Raw genomic sequence first — 17435 nt, 5'->3', positions numbered from 1 at the left:
TTTTTTTTTTTTTTAAGTTTCAGCTAAAACAGTGCTCCTGTTTCAGAGAATGAGATTAAAGAAAAATATTTTGTTTTTGCCATGTTAAAACATTCTTGCAACTGTTTTGCTGAGAAGCTCCCGCACCTCCATGTTTTGTAGCAGACACTTGAAATTTGCCGGGGAATTTGCCTGGTGCTAGCAATGTGCCTTTTGACATGTCCATGAAAAAATCCCCTGCTTTTCCCTGACATTGATTGAGCTATGAATCTCTGAAAGTCTCAGTTGATGTTTGCTCTGCAGAGACTTATTAGAGTTTGGCCACTAAGTTTTCACAAGATTCCATCGGCACTGGGCATGCTCCAGCCCCTCATCGTTCCTATGTGCCAAATGGACTGCACATGAGCCATCCAAGCATCATCCGAGGGGAGTGAATAGGAGTTGTGTGGGGAAACAGGAGCAGGTGGTAAGAGCAGTAGGGGCGGGAGGGCATATGAACAGATGAACCTGTGGCCCAAAAGTGGCCCGTAGGGGCTTTCAAAGTGGCCCGCGGCTCCCCTCCTGCTGGCTGCAGAAGGGAGCTGCTTCCTAAAGACCCAGGTGGAGCGCGTTTCCCAGGGCTAAAAGACCGGTGCAGGCTCCTTGCTGCAGTCAGGGGGACAGGAGATCCATGCTGCCCGCCCCTGGCTATAGCAGGGAGCACGGCAAATCACTCTGCCTGGGTCCCTAGGTGCTGGAGTCCCTGCTGGAGCCAGAGGGAGGAGAGCACTGATCTTCCGTCCTCCTGGCTGTAGAAGGGAGCCACTGCCTCAGGACCCAGGTGGAGCGCACAGGGCTACAGGACATGTGCAGTTTCCCTGCTGCATCCAGGCAGACAGGAGATCAACAAGGAGACAGCCTCCTCGCTGAACTCCTTCCATCTGGCTGCAGTGGGAGGGAACAGAGGGGCAGCTGCTGTGGCCCTCCCTTCAGGGTTGTAAAAATTATATCAGTGGCCTTCAAGCCAAAAAGATTGGGACCACTAGTCTAACCCCTAAAGTACACACTTCTATAGAACCTGGAATAAACCCAGTAGTGCAGAGACTCAACATTTCTAGATGTCTAGCAAATAGTCATGAAACCCAATGGCAAATTTTGGGTTTCCATTCCCCTTTTGTGGCAGACCACGTAGAATATAATAGCCTTCTATTGCTACCAGTTACTCATAAACTTTATGATCAGAAGGGACCATCATGATCATCTAGTCTGATCTCCTGCACAACGCAGGCCACAGAACCTCACCCACCCACTCCTGTAATAGACCCCTAACCTCTGGCTGTGTTACTGAAGTCAAGTTACTCCATTAGTTCAAGTAAAGCATTAAGCTGTGGATGTAAAGGTGTGGGCATGCAATCTGGGTCAACAGGATGAAATTTTGTTTTTTCAATGTTGTTTTAAAAAAACACAGAGTTTTGGATGCAATTTCTTATGTTAAATGAACATTAATGTTGAGAAGCCAAGTACTCAAAAGATGGACAATGCCAGAATTAAGGTTGCCTGGGCAACCTTAATCCAACCCCTGAGTGTATGCATTATGAGTTATTATAAACATGGGGTTACATGCAGGTATAGAGAATGCTGCACTATCAGTGCTTGGTATCATGAGTAAAGGCACAACCTTAGCTCTGTTTTGTTGGTTAATACGATAATCTTATCACTGAGATTTTTTTTTGTCCACCATAGCCATACATACAGCTTGGTGCATAAGGAATATAATTGTCCTGTTTTTGTTATGAACACATTTTCACTGTAAAGGTAAAACGAGACTTCTTGGAAGGTGATATAATGACTGTGTTGTAACCTCCATTATACTGAACTCATTTGATCTGATATGTTTGGCTCACAGCTGTATTCAGTGGTTTTACTCTGCTGCTTTATGATGAGAAATCCATAACATTCTGAACCATCTGAAAATCCTTCCAATGCCTTGGATAAAAAAGAATGTTTTAGAAAGCCAACAGTGGCTTTCCTTAAACAGTAGCATTGCCTTAAATTAGCTTAGCTTGATTATTGTCCCCCTCAAATCATTAGCTGGAAGGTGAAGTTAACATTTCCAAAATAATAAATGAGTGGATGACAGAATATAGGAGTAAAGCAGGCTCCAGCTGATTTATGCAGTGAATAACAAGCTGTCAGAACCTGCCACTTTCGGATCAGTAATAGCTAAGTATTTCTGGGATTTCTTTTCAAAGGGTTGGTTAATTTCAAAAGAGTTTATACAGCATTGCATTTTTTTTGTGAGTTCAGCGGGCAGCCATACTTTAGATCGTTGCATATACGTCTTTATCACATCTGACCACGCTAGTGCAGTGAAATGAATAACACAGAGTCTAGATAAGACATGGTGGTTTGATGAGAGCTAGCTGGTTGCAACTCAATCTAAATAAGATTGAGATAACAGTAGTGGGTTGGGTGAAGTATCAGGAGAATTGCTGAAGATTCTATAAGACACTAAACTGAGGGAATGAGAGGACCATTTGTAAAACAGAAGACAGATCCCACAGTCCAGTGACTTCAAGAGGCTTTGATTCAGGCCATAAGTAGGTGCCCAAGTTGCCGATCTGGCTATGAGCATTGTATTCCACCTCTGTTTTGTTCAAAGCATGTGACATTTCCTTTCCCAAGCAGACCTTGCCACAGTTACCAATGGCTTTATCACCTTGAGATTAGATTGCTGTAACATGCTCTACATGGAGCTATATTTTAAGACCAGCTGGGCACTGACATTAGCACAGGAAGAGTCCGCCATTTACTAAACGAAATTTCATTCCAGCGCACATTACACCAGTGTTCCCAGGATCAGCACTAGTTGCTGATAAGTTTTGGGTGAAATTCATGGTGTTGGTTGAAGACCTAGTATAGGGAGCCAACTGCTTGAGAAACTGCTTCTCTCCATGTTACATACAGCTGAAATCCACAGTGGTACTTGAGCAGGAGACCTCTCTATATAAATCGGGGTGGAGGAAGGAGATGCTGGCCATGAGTCCTCCGCGAAGGGCTTTTGTGTTTGGAAGCCACTTCTTGATTCGGAAAAGGGACGAGGGACTCACTTTTAAAAAACAAAATGAAAGCGAAGAGTCTCTTTTTTGGAGCCCTAAGACTGGCTATGCTAACAAAGGGCTTGTGAAAACCCTCATAAATGACTGTGTGGGAAAGCAAAACATGGCAATAGACTAGGGGAAGAAAGTCACTACTTGTATCATAGCATAAGCCATGTACTTAGTGGTAGCATGGGAGTTCCCAGAATTTGCTGGGTCCACAATGTAAAGTCTAATTAACATGTGGGAGACAATTTTAAAAGGCACAAATGCAGCTACCGGTGTTGCTATCCTTATAGTCAATATCTCGCATAGTACAATGGGGTCTTGATCCTTGACCAGAGCCTCTAGCTGCTGACACAATACAAATACATCAGAAATAATAATGGCGGTTGCAGCAGGAAAAAATAAACAGAAGAAAATGTGTTCTGGTAATGCCCCTGACATGTCTGCACACACCAAAGGGTATGGGGTGGGAAATTGTCTTTCCACCAGCCAAATAATCCCCTTAAATTAGGTGCAATCCATGAGGCCTGTTCCACCAGTATATACATCTCCTTTATGCTACGAGAGTGGTATGGAGTGGCCAGGGCAGAATGGGGAATCAGGACATTAGTCTCCATAGGAAAGTAAAGGGCTTCCACAGAACAAAAAATCAACTGTTTTTCCTGAATGAGTCTTAACCGATATTGATTCTCCTAAAGAGAGGATTTTAAGTACCATGTAGCTGCCATACTGGTTTACATTAAAATATATTTTCTGCATTACTTCAGAGATGGAACCTGTGCTCAACTGTATTGGTTTCAGCAAATCTATATTCATTTTAAGTAAAAATGTGCTGGTTAAGAACATCACATTAGATTAAATCAAGTAATATACTATGCTTGTTTAAATACTAATATATTGGTTACTCCTAGCATGCAACTATTTGAAATGTATTGATTTAAACCAACAAACAAAAATACATTGCTTCAAATACATTCCTGTTGATTGCAATGAGAGCATATTAAGCTACTGAAATATTTTAGTTGATACAAAGCAAAACTGATTATTTACATTGCCAAATGAAATTTCATGAAAGTACATTGTTTTCAAGTCATTTAGGGAAAATGTATTTGGCTATTGTTCCATTTTTATTATGTTTTCCATACACACACATTGTGTATATGTAATATGTAGACATGCTTACATAAATTAAAACATGCACTTATGTCACACTATTGTCTCCAATAATACATGGTGCAAAACTAACCAGGCCCCTTGCATTATTATTTGTGTTCTCCTGGTACCTGGAGGTCCGAGCTGAAACTGAAGCATTGTTGTGCTAGGTGCTGTACAGACACAGGGCAAGGGACAATCTAAATAGACAAGACAGTATAAGGGAAGTATTACTGTCCCCATTTTACAGATGAGGGAACTGAGACAGTGAGAGAGAGACTAAGGCCCAGATTTTTAAAGGTATTTTGGCACCTAAAGATGAAGTTAGATATCTAGAAAATCCCACTAGGCAACTATAGGCATCATTAGATGACTAAATTCCTTTTAAAATATGGCTCTTAAAAGGGGATCTACACGGCACTGTATAGCCAGTCAAAGCAAGCCCCCCAATTCGGCTGGACAGAATTGAGTTTGCATCTGCTCTTTAAAAACAGCTGTGTGGACGGTGCTTTGAAGCTGCAGCTCAGGGTAAGTGTGAAAAATCGGGACAGGTGTTGGGAGGTAATAGGCATCTATATAAGAAAAAGCCCCAAATATCAGGACTGTCCCTATAAAATCAGGACATCTGGTCACCCCATGCTCAGGGCTACACAGTAAGCCTGCGGCAGAGCTGGATCTCCCATTTTCCAGACCTGTACCTCAAATACAAGGCCATCCTTCCTCTCCTTTTGGGTCCCAAACACCCAGTCAGATTAACATACACAGACCTATGGCTTCAGTGGGGCTCTGTATGGCTGCAACTGCAGATCAGGGATTTGGTTCACAAATCATTCACTCGCTGACCCTTGTTTTTATGAATGTATTCATTACTGTTAAGTTTTCACTGACCAGATGGCATGATGAATTTTTAGACTAAGAGTCATGCAATTATTGAATTGTTCAGTTGTTATTTATGGTTCGGTTATTTACCATTTGTGGAGCGTGGTTGGTTACCCGAGTCACACGTTATTGTTCCGATTATCTGGCTGGAAGCTGAAACTCGTAAGTAGTGAGCAACGTATGTTCAGTAGGAGTTTTCAGTCAAAAATCTGTGAAACTTTCAAGATTGACACACACACATTCATGGGCAGCTAACAGTTATCAAAATACTCACCAGTAACTCACAATACAGCCCCAGTGAATCAAACCTGATACTTTTCCTTACAAAAATATTCAGAAATCAGGATTCTTTTCAAATCTATATGACCAGAGTTAACACAGATTCCTAGATATTAAAACCAGAAGAAACCATTATGATAATTTAGTCTGACCTTTCGTATAACACGTCATAAAATTTCACTCAGTCATTTCTGCATCAAGTCGAGTTACCTGTGATTGAACTAGAGCCTATACCTCTACACAGTATAATCTTATATTTATTTGACACCTTTAATCAGAAAGGATCACAAAATGCTTTGTAAATATTATATATACACAAGAATCTTTTCCTGCACTACCAAGAGGCAGCCAGTGCTGGGGTGGAAAGTGGCAGCTGACTAGCAGCGCACAGCAGGGAGATTTCAGTAGAGCAGAAAGCGTTGCACACTAGAACAAGCTAAAGCAGCATCCCAAAGGGATAAAGTCACTGGGGTTTAGGCGAACATAGCTCCCCCTTCTGTTCTAAAAGTAGAAGAAGGGAGCTCTGCTTCCTTTTCCTGATTTGGGCCCTGGCCTATGCAACCAACCCTGAGCTCCCCATGTGGGTTCAATCTATGTTAAAGCACAGAATATTCCCTAGAGACCCCCTGGTTTATCTCCAGCTTTCATGGCATAAAGTCCTTTCTTCATATCAATGATTTGGGAGAGAAAAAATGAAGGATAAAAATCTATTTCATGTAGAAAAAGTAGTTGGTGAGCAAGCAAAGTACGTTTTTTCCCCAACCAACAATATTCAGTAGTGGAAGGCAGGCTCAAATTCAGTCCTTGACATGACCCATTGTGACTATGCAGGAGTGCTTGTTATATGGGACTATCCTCAAGGCTGAATGTCCTGGCTTTTATCAGCTCAAGCCAGACCTATAATGCACTTTAATGTATTTTTATTGTATTCTTAATGTCATATTAATGGCTCTGTTTGCTAACACAATTCCAGAGCATTATTGCTTAAGTAGCCTTCATATTGAATTAACAAACTGAACAATAATGGGAAAAGAACCACTACAGCATGCTGTTGGATAGCTCCTTTAACAAAATTCCATATCTCCATACTGTAACATGGCACACTTTACCTTTCTGTTCCCTTTTCAGCCTTACCAGTTAGTATGAAAAGCTCTGCTCTGCTGTGATAAATAGACCACCATCTTTATAAATGTTGCTCAGAAGAACAAGCACACTGATCTTGTAGTAAAAAACAGCAGTAGTCTCCTTTCTTGGACCAATGTATGTTTTTTCTCCAGCCTGTCGATGTCTCCTTTGAGGACACATTGAGAGGCTAGTACATGTGCCTGTGGTTTTTGGTTTTGCTTTAAGTATATGTCCTTCCTGAACCGAGCTGTAAAGCAACTAATTCTAGACCTCTTTTAAATCCTTCCTGAAGATCCATTTCTTCGGTCATGTTTACAAGAAAAGGGTAATAACAGTCAGGTTGAGGGAAAGCTGAGGAAGGTCAGTATGTCTTTATTCCATAAGTCAAAGTAAAGTCTAACTTATTATGGAGGTATTGGTCCTGAATCCATAGTTATGGCTGAGCTGACTTTTACACTTTACAGGAATTAAACCTATTTTTTACCTACGAATAATGTATCCTTTTCAAACTTGACTTCATTGGTGCTCCTCCCATGCTTAAAGATAAACTTAAGCACAGATTTAAGTATTAGCAGGATCGTGGGCTGACCACAGAATTTAAGAATTTACAGTTAATTCGTTTATTAATTAATATTTAATTTTATCTGCATGTCTCCCCTTTTCTACATATCCCTCACACTGACTGCTGTGATTAGAAAATTTGCTCATTTGTTGATTCTGAGAGCGTCTAAGGGATAGGAGACCTTTACATTTTGTTAGTATGTCAGTTTTACTGATGTTCATCATCTGCCATTATGCTCATTGCTGAATATTTTGATGTGAAACCGATGTTTGAGAATCTTAGCTGTCATTCTAAAAAGGTTATGTGATCATAGAGAAAACCTTGAACATGTGAACAAATTTAACCAATGTGGTATTTTCTGCTCCACTCTCATCTTGGTGATTCCCCCCCTCCCCTCCCACACACATTCCCAAATGGCCAGACATCTCCCAAAAAACAGAACTGGTTGAAAATTTTTCAGCAGAATACCTTTTTGCTGAAAAATGCTGATTTGATGGAATTGACACTTTCCACAGGGATGTGTGGATTCTGTCAACACTTCCGACTGAAACTGTCCCCATTTTACACACACAGAATTGAGCCACAGAAAAATTAAGGGCCAGATTTTTAAAGGTATTTAAATTTCTTAAGACGCAGATAGAATCCTAATAAGACTTTCAATGGTGCCAATGAGAGTTAGGCACCTAGCTGCCAGTGAATATCCCACTAGGCATCTATCTACATGTTTCGGTACCTATATACCTTTGGGAGTCTGGCCCCAAGTGACTTGCTGAAGGAAACAGCGGAAGAGTGCGACCGACATGGACACTAAAACCCGACAACTTAGGCCTCTTAGCCACAACATTTTCTATCTTCTTCAGAAGCTAATAGACACCATTTTCAATCTCTGGCCACACCCTGGAACTTTGCCTACTCACCCACATGCATGCACATTTTGCCCTGTGCGTGTACACCCCCTTCCCATCAGATTACATTAAATGAATACTAGACAAGAGCATGCTCAGATGGGTTTGTGAACAATTTTTTTACACAGGGACCAGGGTCCTACTGTAAATGGAGGTGGGGAAAGGGAGAATTCTATGAACTTGCCAAGAAAGCATTGAGGATGTTTTGCTCATGAAAGTCCCAGCTGTGTTCAGAAGGACGCAAACTGCAGTGTAAACTATTTGTGTATGCTGTTGGAAGCACCGGTATCTTTTTAGGCATAACCTGTCTGTGACCTTCCTATTTGCCTCGCTCTAGCTCTGTGAGAATACAAAATGATACAACACAAATCAGAAAAGGATTCTGCAATAGGCTCTCACTAACACTAATGCTTCTTTGTATTACCTGATCTGAGAGCTCTGCAAACAAATCATTATTGCTAAACAGCAAACTGATCAGAACGTGATACAGAAGCAAAGCAAATCTGAGAGGTTTAGGGGCATTGCCTTGTAAACTCCATGAATTTAAAGGGCAGCTGTGGTAAGGGGATTCAATCTGGAGATGGAAATTCAGACCTCTTGAGTTTGCCACTGACATGCTATATGATCTTGAGCTCGATGCTGGACCTTTCTATGCCTCTATTACTGTGGCTGTACAATGGGACAGAGTCACTGCTTTCCCATAATTATCAAGTGCAGATGAATTGTTATTAGGGCTGGTCATTTGATTTAAAATGGGGTATTAGACTCCACAGGGGTTTTTATAAATACAATCTGCTTTCTAGCAAAAATACAGACTTCGCATTGAAAAACCAACTTCACCAAAACTAAAATGTCTTCTGTCATAAACTGAAATAGTCATAAACTGAAATAGTCTGAAATGCTGCTGCAGTGACTCATGGAAATGGTAGTTCAGGTGCCTCATACCCCCATTCTCTCCTCTAATTTTCAGTAAAAAAATTCATTTTTCAGCCAAATAGCCAATGTTTTCCTCAGAAAATAAACCCATTTCCAATTACTCCTACTGCTAGCTGCCCAGGGGCTGAAAAGGAAACCTGTTGTATGGCAGGATTTTTACCCAAAAGCACTTTGCACATTTGTGCCAGATCCTAAATTAATGCATATCAATAACTCTAATGAACTCAGTGGTATAACTTCACTGAAGTCAAAGGAGTTACACAGAAGCTAAGGATTTGGCCCTCCAAATCAGAAACTAGCTGAATTCTAACTAACTAACTAAGAATTCTACTGTCAGTGACTTCACAAACCATGGGACAGGAGACCCTGTTTCTCAGTGAGTGAGGGGTGGGAAAGCTACTGTGTTTTCCGGAGAGTTTACGATTAGATTATAAAACCACATGGGACCAAAAAGATCAACTAGCTAGACAACCATTATAATACAGGTCATAGAATTTCACCAAACAATTCCTTACTCAAGCTTCTGTTTGAGTTAGAGAATGGCTTTTAAAAAGATATTCAATCTTAGTTAAAGACTTCAAATTATAGATAACCCTCCATACAGGTGGGTACTTTGTTCCAATGGTTAGCTATCCTCACAAATAATTTGCATCTTGTTTCTAATCTTATTGTATCTAGCTTCATCTTCCAGCTATTGGATCTTGTTATGCCTTTGTCTGATAGATTAAAGAGCATATACTGTCAAAAATCTTTTCTCTTGTAGGTATTTATAGACTATGATCAAGTCCCCTCTTAACCCTCCTTTTGATATGATAAATAGATTGTCCTTCTTTAAGCTCTTGCTGTAAAACAGGCTTTCCAAAGCTTGAATCATTCTTGTAGCTCCTTTCTGAACACTTTGTTCCCAACACATTTCATAAAGGGTCATGGTATCTCCACTGATCAATGGAACCCATCAGAGATAGTCACGAGGCAGCCTGGTTTAACGTCACCAGTTTTTAACACTACCACCCAATCTATTACTAACAAGCAGTCTAGGACGTGAGCTCCAATTCTTTAACTCTATAAACTTCATATACAGAGGAGAACTGGTTAAAAAGAAGAAAGAAAAAAAAAGGAAATTTCACAAGATTTTTCCTTCATGTCCCTACCTCCATTCCAAAACCTGAATTTCCAGGAAAGTCATCATGGAAGTTAAAATCTCATGCTCTTCAGGGATTGTGTTTGGAGGTAGAGAGAAAGAGAGAAATCAATCATTGACATGGCCACAGAATTTCATTACATGTGGGGACCCAAACAGACATATATTTAAATACAAAATCTGCTTCTACAAAATTATAGCTGAAAAAACAAATGGGTATAAATACTCAGCATTTATATGGCAGCTTTCATACACAGATCTCAAATAGTTGACAAAGGTAGCTAAAAAAGCCCCATTTTAGAGCAGAACAACTAAGCAGTGAGATGGTAGGTGATTTACCAAAGGACACCCAGTAAATAACCAACAGAGCTGAGATTAGAATATAGCACTCCTCATTTCCACTCCATTGCCCTGTTCACTGTATCATATTGCTCACTAGAACTATAAGAAGAACTAAACTAAACCTTGTGAATACTAGAGCTGGCTAAATACTATTAAAACTGAATCTTCAATTAATGTATTCTATGAAACATGGCAACATTTGAATAACGTGTTTGGATAAACACTGTTCATTCAGCTGTATTACTTGAAATTATATGTGAATATACATACATTAGAGACAACATTAGTAGAACAGTTCAGGATTGCCCTTAGCAAGCAATCTAGTATCAGATCTCAGGACACAACAAGTATATGGTAACCAAAAATCAGTGAAAAGACGACTAATTCTAAAAATATTGACAGGAGTTTAGGAGGGAAGGCTATGACAGGGGGTTGGACTAGATGACCTCCTGAGTTCTCGTCCCACCCTCATCCTCTAGGATTCTATGACAACTACAGAGAAAGTAGCAGGAGTAACTCAAGGAATGGAAAAGACAGTGAAGATGACTGGATATGGAAGCTGTGGGAGAGGGTACCTGAAATGTGGAGTGTTCTGAAGGATATGCAGCAACTGTTACTACACAGATTGCAACACTCCAGGTGTAGTTATCTATACTGTTAAGCATTAACAATGGAATTTGAGCAGCAAAACTGGAAACATAGATGACAAGGAAAGAGATCAATGCTTTAATGGCATTTATATGAGCACCTGTCTTGGGATCTCTGAAGCTGTCTGTATTTTGTTGTATCTTCTTTGTGTCTCCACAGAGAAATAATTAACAGGATTGAAGACACCAGAGATATTGTAAAAGGAAGGAAACTCCCTGTAGAGAACAGGAAAAAAAATGTAGAGCCCTGGGATACCCAAATTAGTGTCTGTCACAGAGTTTTTCTCTAGATGTTCCCCTGTTGAGTTGCAGGGGTGAACTGCATACAGATTCCAGAATAAGGGGATAGATGTGAAAAAAGAATCCAGCACTGACAACAGGAGCAGCCATGGAACCATGTCAGAGATTCTCCGCTTCGTTCGCAATGAGTGGTTGGGTGAAAATGGCGATATTCATGCAGTACAACAGGCTGAGTCAGGTGGCAAACCAGAGACTGGCCTGGTTTACAAACATCCATAGTACAGTAGATGCTGCATTCAGAGGAGCCAATTTGGGTATATCTGGAAAGTAGACACTGTGGATAAACACTGTTAATGTCCCTTGCAACACAAATTTTGATATGCTCAGAGGGATCAGGATCATATCAGAGGAAGTTATTTTTCCACTTTTGATCCAGTCAAGGCAATTAATGACTGCAATAAATCCATTTCCCACAAACCCTCCATGCTGCAAGAGAAGGAGGAGTAAGATGTGCAAATAGCCCTAGGTATTTTATTGAATTACAACCAAACAGAGCTTTTTAAAGCTAAGCATGAAGATAAGAAATACATATACAGAAAAGGAGTAGAAAAGGAAAAAGAGACATTTCAAACATGGATCAGATCTAGCGAGGAAGAAACTAAATATAATACAGTAAGGGAAACAAAGGAAACTTTGAAGAGAGAAAAGCTATTAGTTTAGTCTAACCATCTTTTAATATATATATCTTTCTAATCCATCTATTTTCTGTTCATTTCTTCACTCTACCATGAAGTCTTTAGTAGTGGAGATTTCTGCAAAATATGCAAAGGGGACAGAGCAGCGGCTGGGCCAGGGGCTCTACCACCATGTGAATTCCCTAGTACTTGTGTTGGGTGAAATCACATCAGAAATGGAATCTTCATCTGTCCAAAATCCGAAGCCACCTTCGTGGAGCAGCTCTGCATTTTGGAGAGAGGAAGACGGCTCTCCCTTTGCCTCCACATGTCTACTTTAGCTGGGTGCTGCAATGAGGACAGTGGTCCGTAGCGAGGTATGTGTGTGCAGCATTGTGCAAGAGGCAAGGGCCCATTAGCCTCTGTAGTGCATTAGACATAACTGATGTGGCAAGAATCATGGATTTATGAAGGAAGCTCCCCTCATTTCCCCACCCCCAGTCCCATGTAGTTCAATCCAATATGGCATCCTCTTGTGTTCACCATTGTGGAGATTAAATTCCTTCCATCCATTATAGAAATAACTGGAGGTGGGGACTGGACATTTTAATGGGTGGTTACGGGACAGTTGAGGTATTTGGCACCCAGAAATAGATAGGAAGGTCTTTGGCATGAAATCATCATCAGGTGGCGGTGATGCAACTCTTCTGTCCACTGTTGTTAGCAAGGTGGAGGTGACTTTAAGTAGGAGGAGGAGGAGAAAGTTTAAAATTCCTCAGTTCTGGTGCCTGGAAACCCAGAGCCACTAGCTACTCTGCAGCACCATGTTCCAATATTGCTATTACATCCCAACTTGATGTTTCTGCTAACATGACCAGCAATGAAATAGTTAAACTAGATTAACATAAATAGACTTCAGAGTGAAAATTCTATTGAGATGAAAAGGAGCAATCAATGCCGTCCTCAGAGGTCTTGTTTCTGCAGACAATGCTACCTTATAGGGCATGTCAACGGTGGAGTTGGAGGTGTAGTTTTCAGCTCAGGTCGACCTATTCATGCTAGTTTGATCAGGCTAGTGGTCTAAATAAAGCTGTGAACCTGTGGCAGTGCAGATGGCAGTCTGGGCTAGCCAACTGACTACAGTCCTTCCCAAGACTCGTACATACTTAGTTAGCTAGCCTGTGCCGCCACCATTAACCTGCTCTTTTTTGGCCCACTAGCTCAATCAAATCTAGTGTGTGTATGTCTACCCAAACCAAAAATTACACTTTCAGCTGTGGTGTGGATGTACCTAGTTCCAATCCATTTATATTTTGGAGGTTATATCTTAGTAGCCAAAAGGACTAGTAGCTCATTTTTATTATGTGATATTACACTCTGTAGCACAATAGATCAATGCATTTTCAAAAAATTACTTAGGAGATAAGTTGCATGTTTATATAATAGCATCATATATGAGTCCCCAAATACAAAAAACAAACAAACAAACAAAAAAACTAAAGCTGCTTCAGCATGAGTGTAAAAAAAAACAAAAACCGAAAAGCAACTTGGCATTTCATAAAGTGCTTTTCACCCAGAGGTATCAGAACATTTTATGAACGAGGTTACGTATCATTAGCCATATTGTCCAAGGCAGATACTGATGTTAACATGGACCACAACTTCCTTTTCGATAATAGATGGCTAATGATACTCATCTTTGTAAAACAAAGCAACAAAACTAGAATCCAGACCAGATCTAGATCCATTGGCTTCCAATCACAAGCACACTGATTCTTACATGCAGTATATGTATATTGGAAGTTGTCACATACCTTAAACATTTAATTGAAGACTAAGTTACTCAGTGAAACATGGCAACTTTTTAAAATTATACCTTTGTATGGACCATATTAAACAAAGTAGTGGTGACAGAGTATGAAAACTTGTCTTTGAATATCCAGCATAGAAGACTGCATAGAAGCAGTTGCTCACTGCAAGCAATATGTTATCAAGGGACATACCAGCACAGTGATCTAATCCAAATGCATTCAATCCATTCAAATGCAAAGAAGGAGATTTCAAATAAAACCATACAAAAGTTAGCTTTTCTATATTGACACATCCCATTCACCACGGAGGCAATCAAGCAAAAAATAATAAACCGTTACAAGTATAAAGTAAGTTACTATATGAGAGAGTAACTTTAATCAACAACTTACATCTTAAGCCTATGACATGGATTTATCATCAAAATGCATTCACCCCTGCTCAATTTCCAATTTTATTACAGTATTCAATGACAATTAGCATAGTGAAAATCTCTGTCCTTGCTATTACTTGCAGCAAATTCCTTACGTTGGAGATTGTACAGTGTGCATGTAGAATGCCAGTTATATTTTGTCCCAGCTGGGTTTCATATGATTCTAAACTTTACTTTGTTGTTTGATCTTGCTGCAAAGTAATGATATTCCATATCATGTTCAATAAAATTTGCAGGTTTGCTTCCCCACCAACTCTCATCAGTCCATATACCATGCTTCTGCAATTTAAACCCATCAAAAATGCTAGAGATGTAAGGAGTGTTGAAGATAAACTATGAACTGGGCAATCACCTAACCTCCCCTGAACATCAGGCCTCCTTTCAATTCATTCTCACTGGTTCTTCAAGAAACAATCTCAGAGACTCTTAACAGTAAGGATGGTTTTGTATAACATATCTGTGAGCAACTAGTTTTATACCCCTATTATTAACTGTTTGTAGTGCTATAAAACCTAGGAGATCTCGTCAAGGACAAGACCCCCATTGTGCTATGCAATGTAGAGAAACAAGTTTTGACTCCAACTGTCTCTTACAGAGGGTGGTATACAGCTAGAATCTTCTGATTTGGGTTAAAAAATCCCTTCTCTCAGGTAGCACTTTGTACAGTGACGAATCCTCACTGATGCCTATTTCTGACTGGAATTCATTAGAATCAAGATAATGTAGTGCACTGAAGAATATCCAGCAACCAGTCATTAAGAGATTGAAGGTGTCCAAAGGCTGTCCTGATAGACAGATAGGCAACATCGTCAGGACCACAGATACAAAGCCAGAAACACAGAGGGCAAGGAAAGAGAGCAGAGCTTTAATGGCATTTACATGAGCATCTGTCCTGGGATCCAGGAAGTTAGAAGCATTTCATCTCATCTACCTGGTGTGCCTCCATGGAGAGATCTGCACCCAGATGAATGACACCATAATAAGCCATAATAAGGGGAAAGAAACAACCCAGTCTTTGGGAATTAGCTCTACAACTTGTGCAGGCACCACAGAACAGTACAGAAATGCTCCCCATTCTGGAGGCGGGGTGGGGGATTTCTCTGCCTGGCTACAGATCTATTTTGGCTGGGTGCTGCAAGAAAGATTTGGCCCCTCCATATACAAAGTGCACCCCACTGTGCAGCAGGCAAGACCCTTTATCCTATATGACACATTAGAGCTCAGTAAGGAATCAGAAAGACTGCTACCTCTCCCACGCACTGCCAGCATGTAATATGGAGGAGAAACCACTGTCACTGGCAAACCCCACCCATAGGATGGAGCTACTCCATTCCAGCAACACGGGAACTGGCATAGCTCAGACTGACCCAGGGGTTGAGCCAGGTAGTGATAACTGGGGCCTACCAGGCCTACCCCAGTTGTGGGCTCAACTGTGGGGAATGTGGATAAAAGTTCATGGAATGTCACCATCACCTACAACAATAGATGTTGAGGGGGGAAAAGTGCAGAAAGGGAATTAGTCCAAATAAAAAGAGCTTCTGCTACACCGCAAGGATTGTGTTAAGGTCATGCTTGATAAAGAAGAGAGGAACGAGACTGGAAATCAATGAACCAAAATTATTGGGTCAGAAATTAGGCCTAATCTGTGAACAAAAATAACAGGAATGTGGGCTACTTTACCCATCCCTCATTCCCTTTTAAAAGAAAAAGGACTTGGGGTGGGGGAAATTATAGTGCAAAAATTGGTGACTGAAAGAAGGGAAGGAGCGCGCTTCACCATCATGGCTGTCATCCTCACTGTCTCCTGGGATCCACTGAGACACCACTGGGCCTTCATCGGATGCATCATCACATCCACCGGCTCTGGCTAAGTCACGCCACCACCTTGGATGTAAGCCTCCCTTTGAGCGTCTTCTTTTCTCTCCCAACCTTACTTCTCCCCTTTTCTATCATTCTTTTTGCCTTCTGTCTAATAAAAGCCCGGATGAGCTGGTCAAGATTGTATTTTGCAAAGCAGCTGTGACCCTATGACCAAAGAAGCAGTTGAAAACAGTGTCCTAAACAGCCCGATAACGATACAAGTTTGTCAAGCCTTGGACTGACTAATAGGACTATATGCTGTGCCTCTGTTTCTCCAGCAACAAGGCTGCGAGTGAGAGTCAAGACGAGGGACAATGCTGTGTTTTCTGTCTTTGCTGTTCTTTTCCCTCCCCTCGTGTGTTTTGTTCTAGAAAACTGGATTGAACTTCAGCAACAACAAGAAGTTCCAGCTTATCTCAACTAACTTTTTCTCTTTTTCACAAAAAGGACAGTTGATACCATCTTTCATATCCTCTATGAGATTATTTATTCCCTTCTTCTAGAGTCTGTACAGCTAAAGGAAAAGGGAATAAGGGATATGGTTAAAATGAACGCCTTATTTATTACTGCAAAAACAACGAGTCCTGTAGCACTTTAAAGACTAACAAATTTAATTTCTGCAGGCATAAGGTCTGACGAAGTGGGTTGCACCCCACGAAAACTTATGCCTGCAGAAATTAAATTTGTTGGTCTTTAAAGTGCTACAGGACTCTCATTGTTTTTGCTGTGTACAGACTAACACGGCTACCCCTCTGGAACTTATTTATTCCTTTACATTTCAAATACTTTGCCTTTTCCCTTCTTTTCTGTATCTTCCATTAAAAGGTTAAAAAGATTTTTAATGGTGTGTTTGCCATGGAGCTAAACAGGCTGAGGTCTCTGTACACCAAACCCTGAACTTTTAAAAAACTATTTAATGGTGAACAGTGACAGGGTCCTGGTAACATCTTTGACTCTGGACCCACATCGTCTCTCAAAATTAACACAACAGCCCCAATATGAGAGAGAAGGGTAGGGCTGATTGGGAAACAGAATTTCTGTTCCATGGGAAATTCCAACATTTCAAAATTTCCTTTCATCTCAGACATGAACAAAAAGTTGCAATTTCTAAGTTTTCCACAAAATGAAAATTCAATACATTTCATTTAGAAAACATGGGAACAGCCTTGTCAAAGCATTTCATTTAAACTATTACATAATGTCAAAACATATCAACCATATTGAAGTGAAACATACCAATAATTATTCATCAAAAATTATTGATGAAATCAATATGTTCCAGTGAAATGTTTTGATATAACCAAATCAGCATATCCCAATGGAAAAATGGGCTCTTCGAAAAAAAATTTGACAGCTCTAGACCAGGACTTTGTTCCTTCCCCAGAAGAT

At 40.5% G+C, this 17435-nt stretch overlaps 1 pseudogene; it reads right to left on the bottom strand.

Annotated features, from left to right (window-relative positions):
- Positions 1 to 9934: 9934 nt before the first annotated feature.
- LOC137143485 (taste receptor type 2 member 40-like) lies at positions 9935 to 12950 on the bottom strand (annotated as a pseudogene).
- Positions 12951 to 17435: the final 4485 nt, after the last annotated feature.

This window comes from Emydura macquarii, unplaced genomic scaffold, assembly GCF_026122565.2.
Source record: "Emydura macquarii macquarii isolate MOO-44397 ecotype Brisbane River unplaced genomic scaffold, CSIRO-AGI_Emac_v2 contig_3328, whole genome shotgun sequence".
Lineage (NCBI taxonomy): Eukaryota > Metazoa > Chordata > Testudines > Chelidae > Emydura > Emydura macquarii.
The sequence above is the reverse complement of the archived record's forward strand: the minus strand, read 5'-3'. Positions and strand labels throughout refer to the sequence as shown.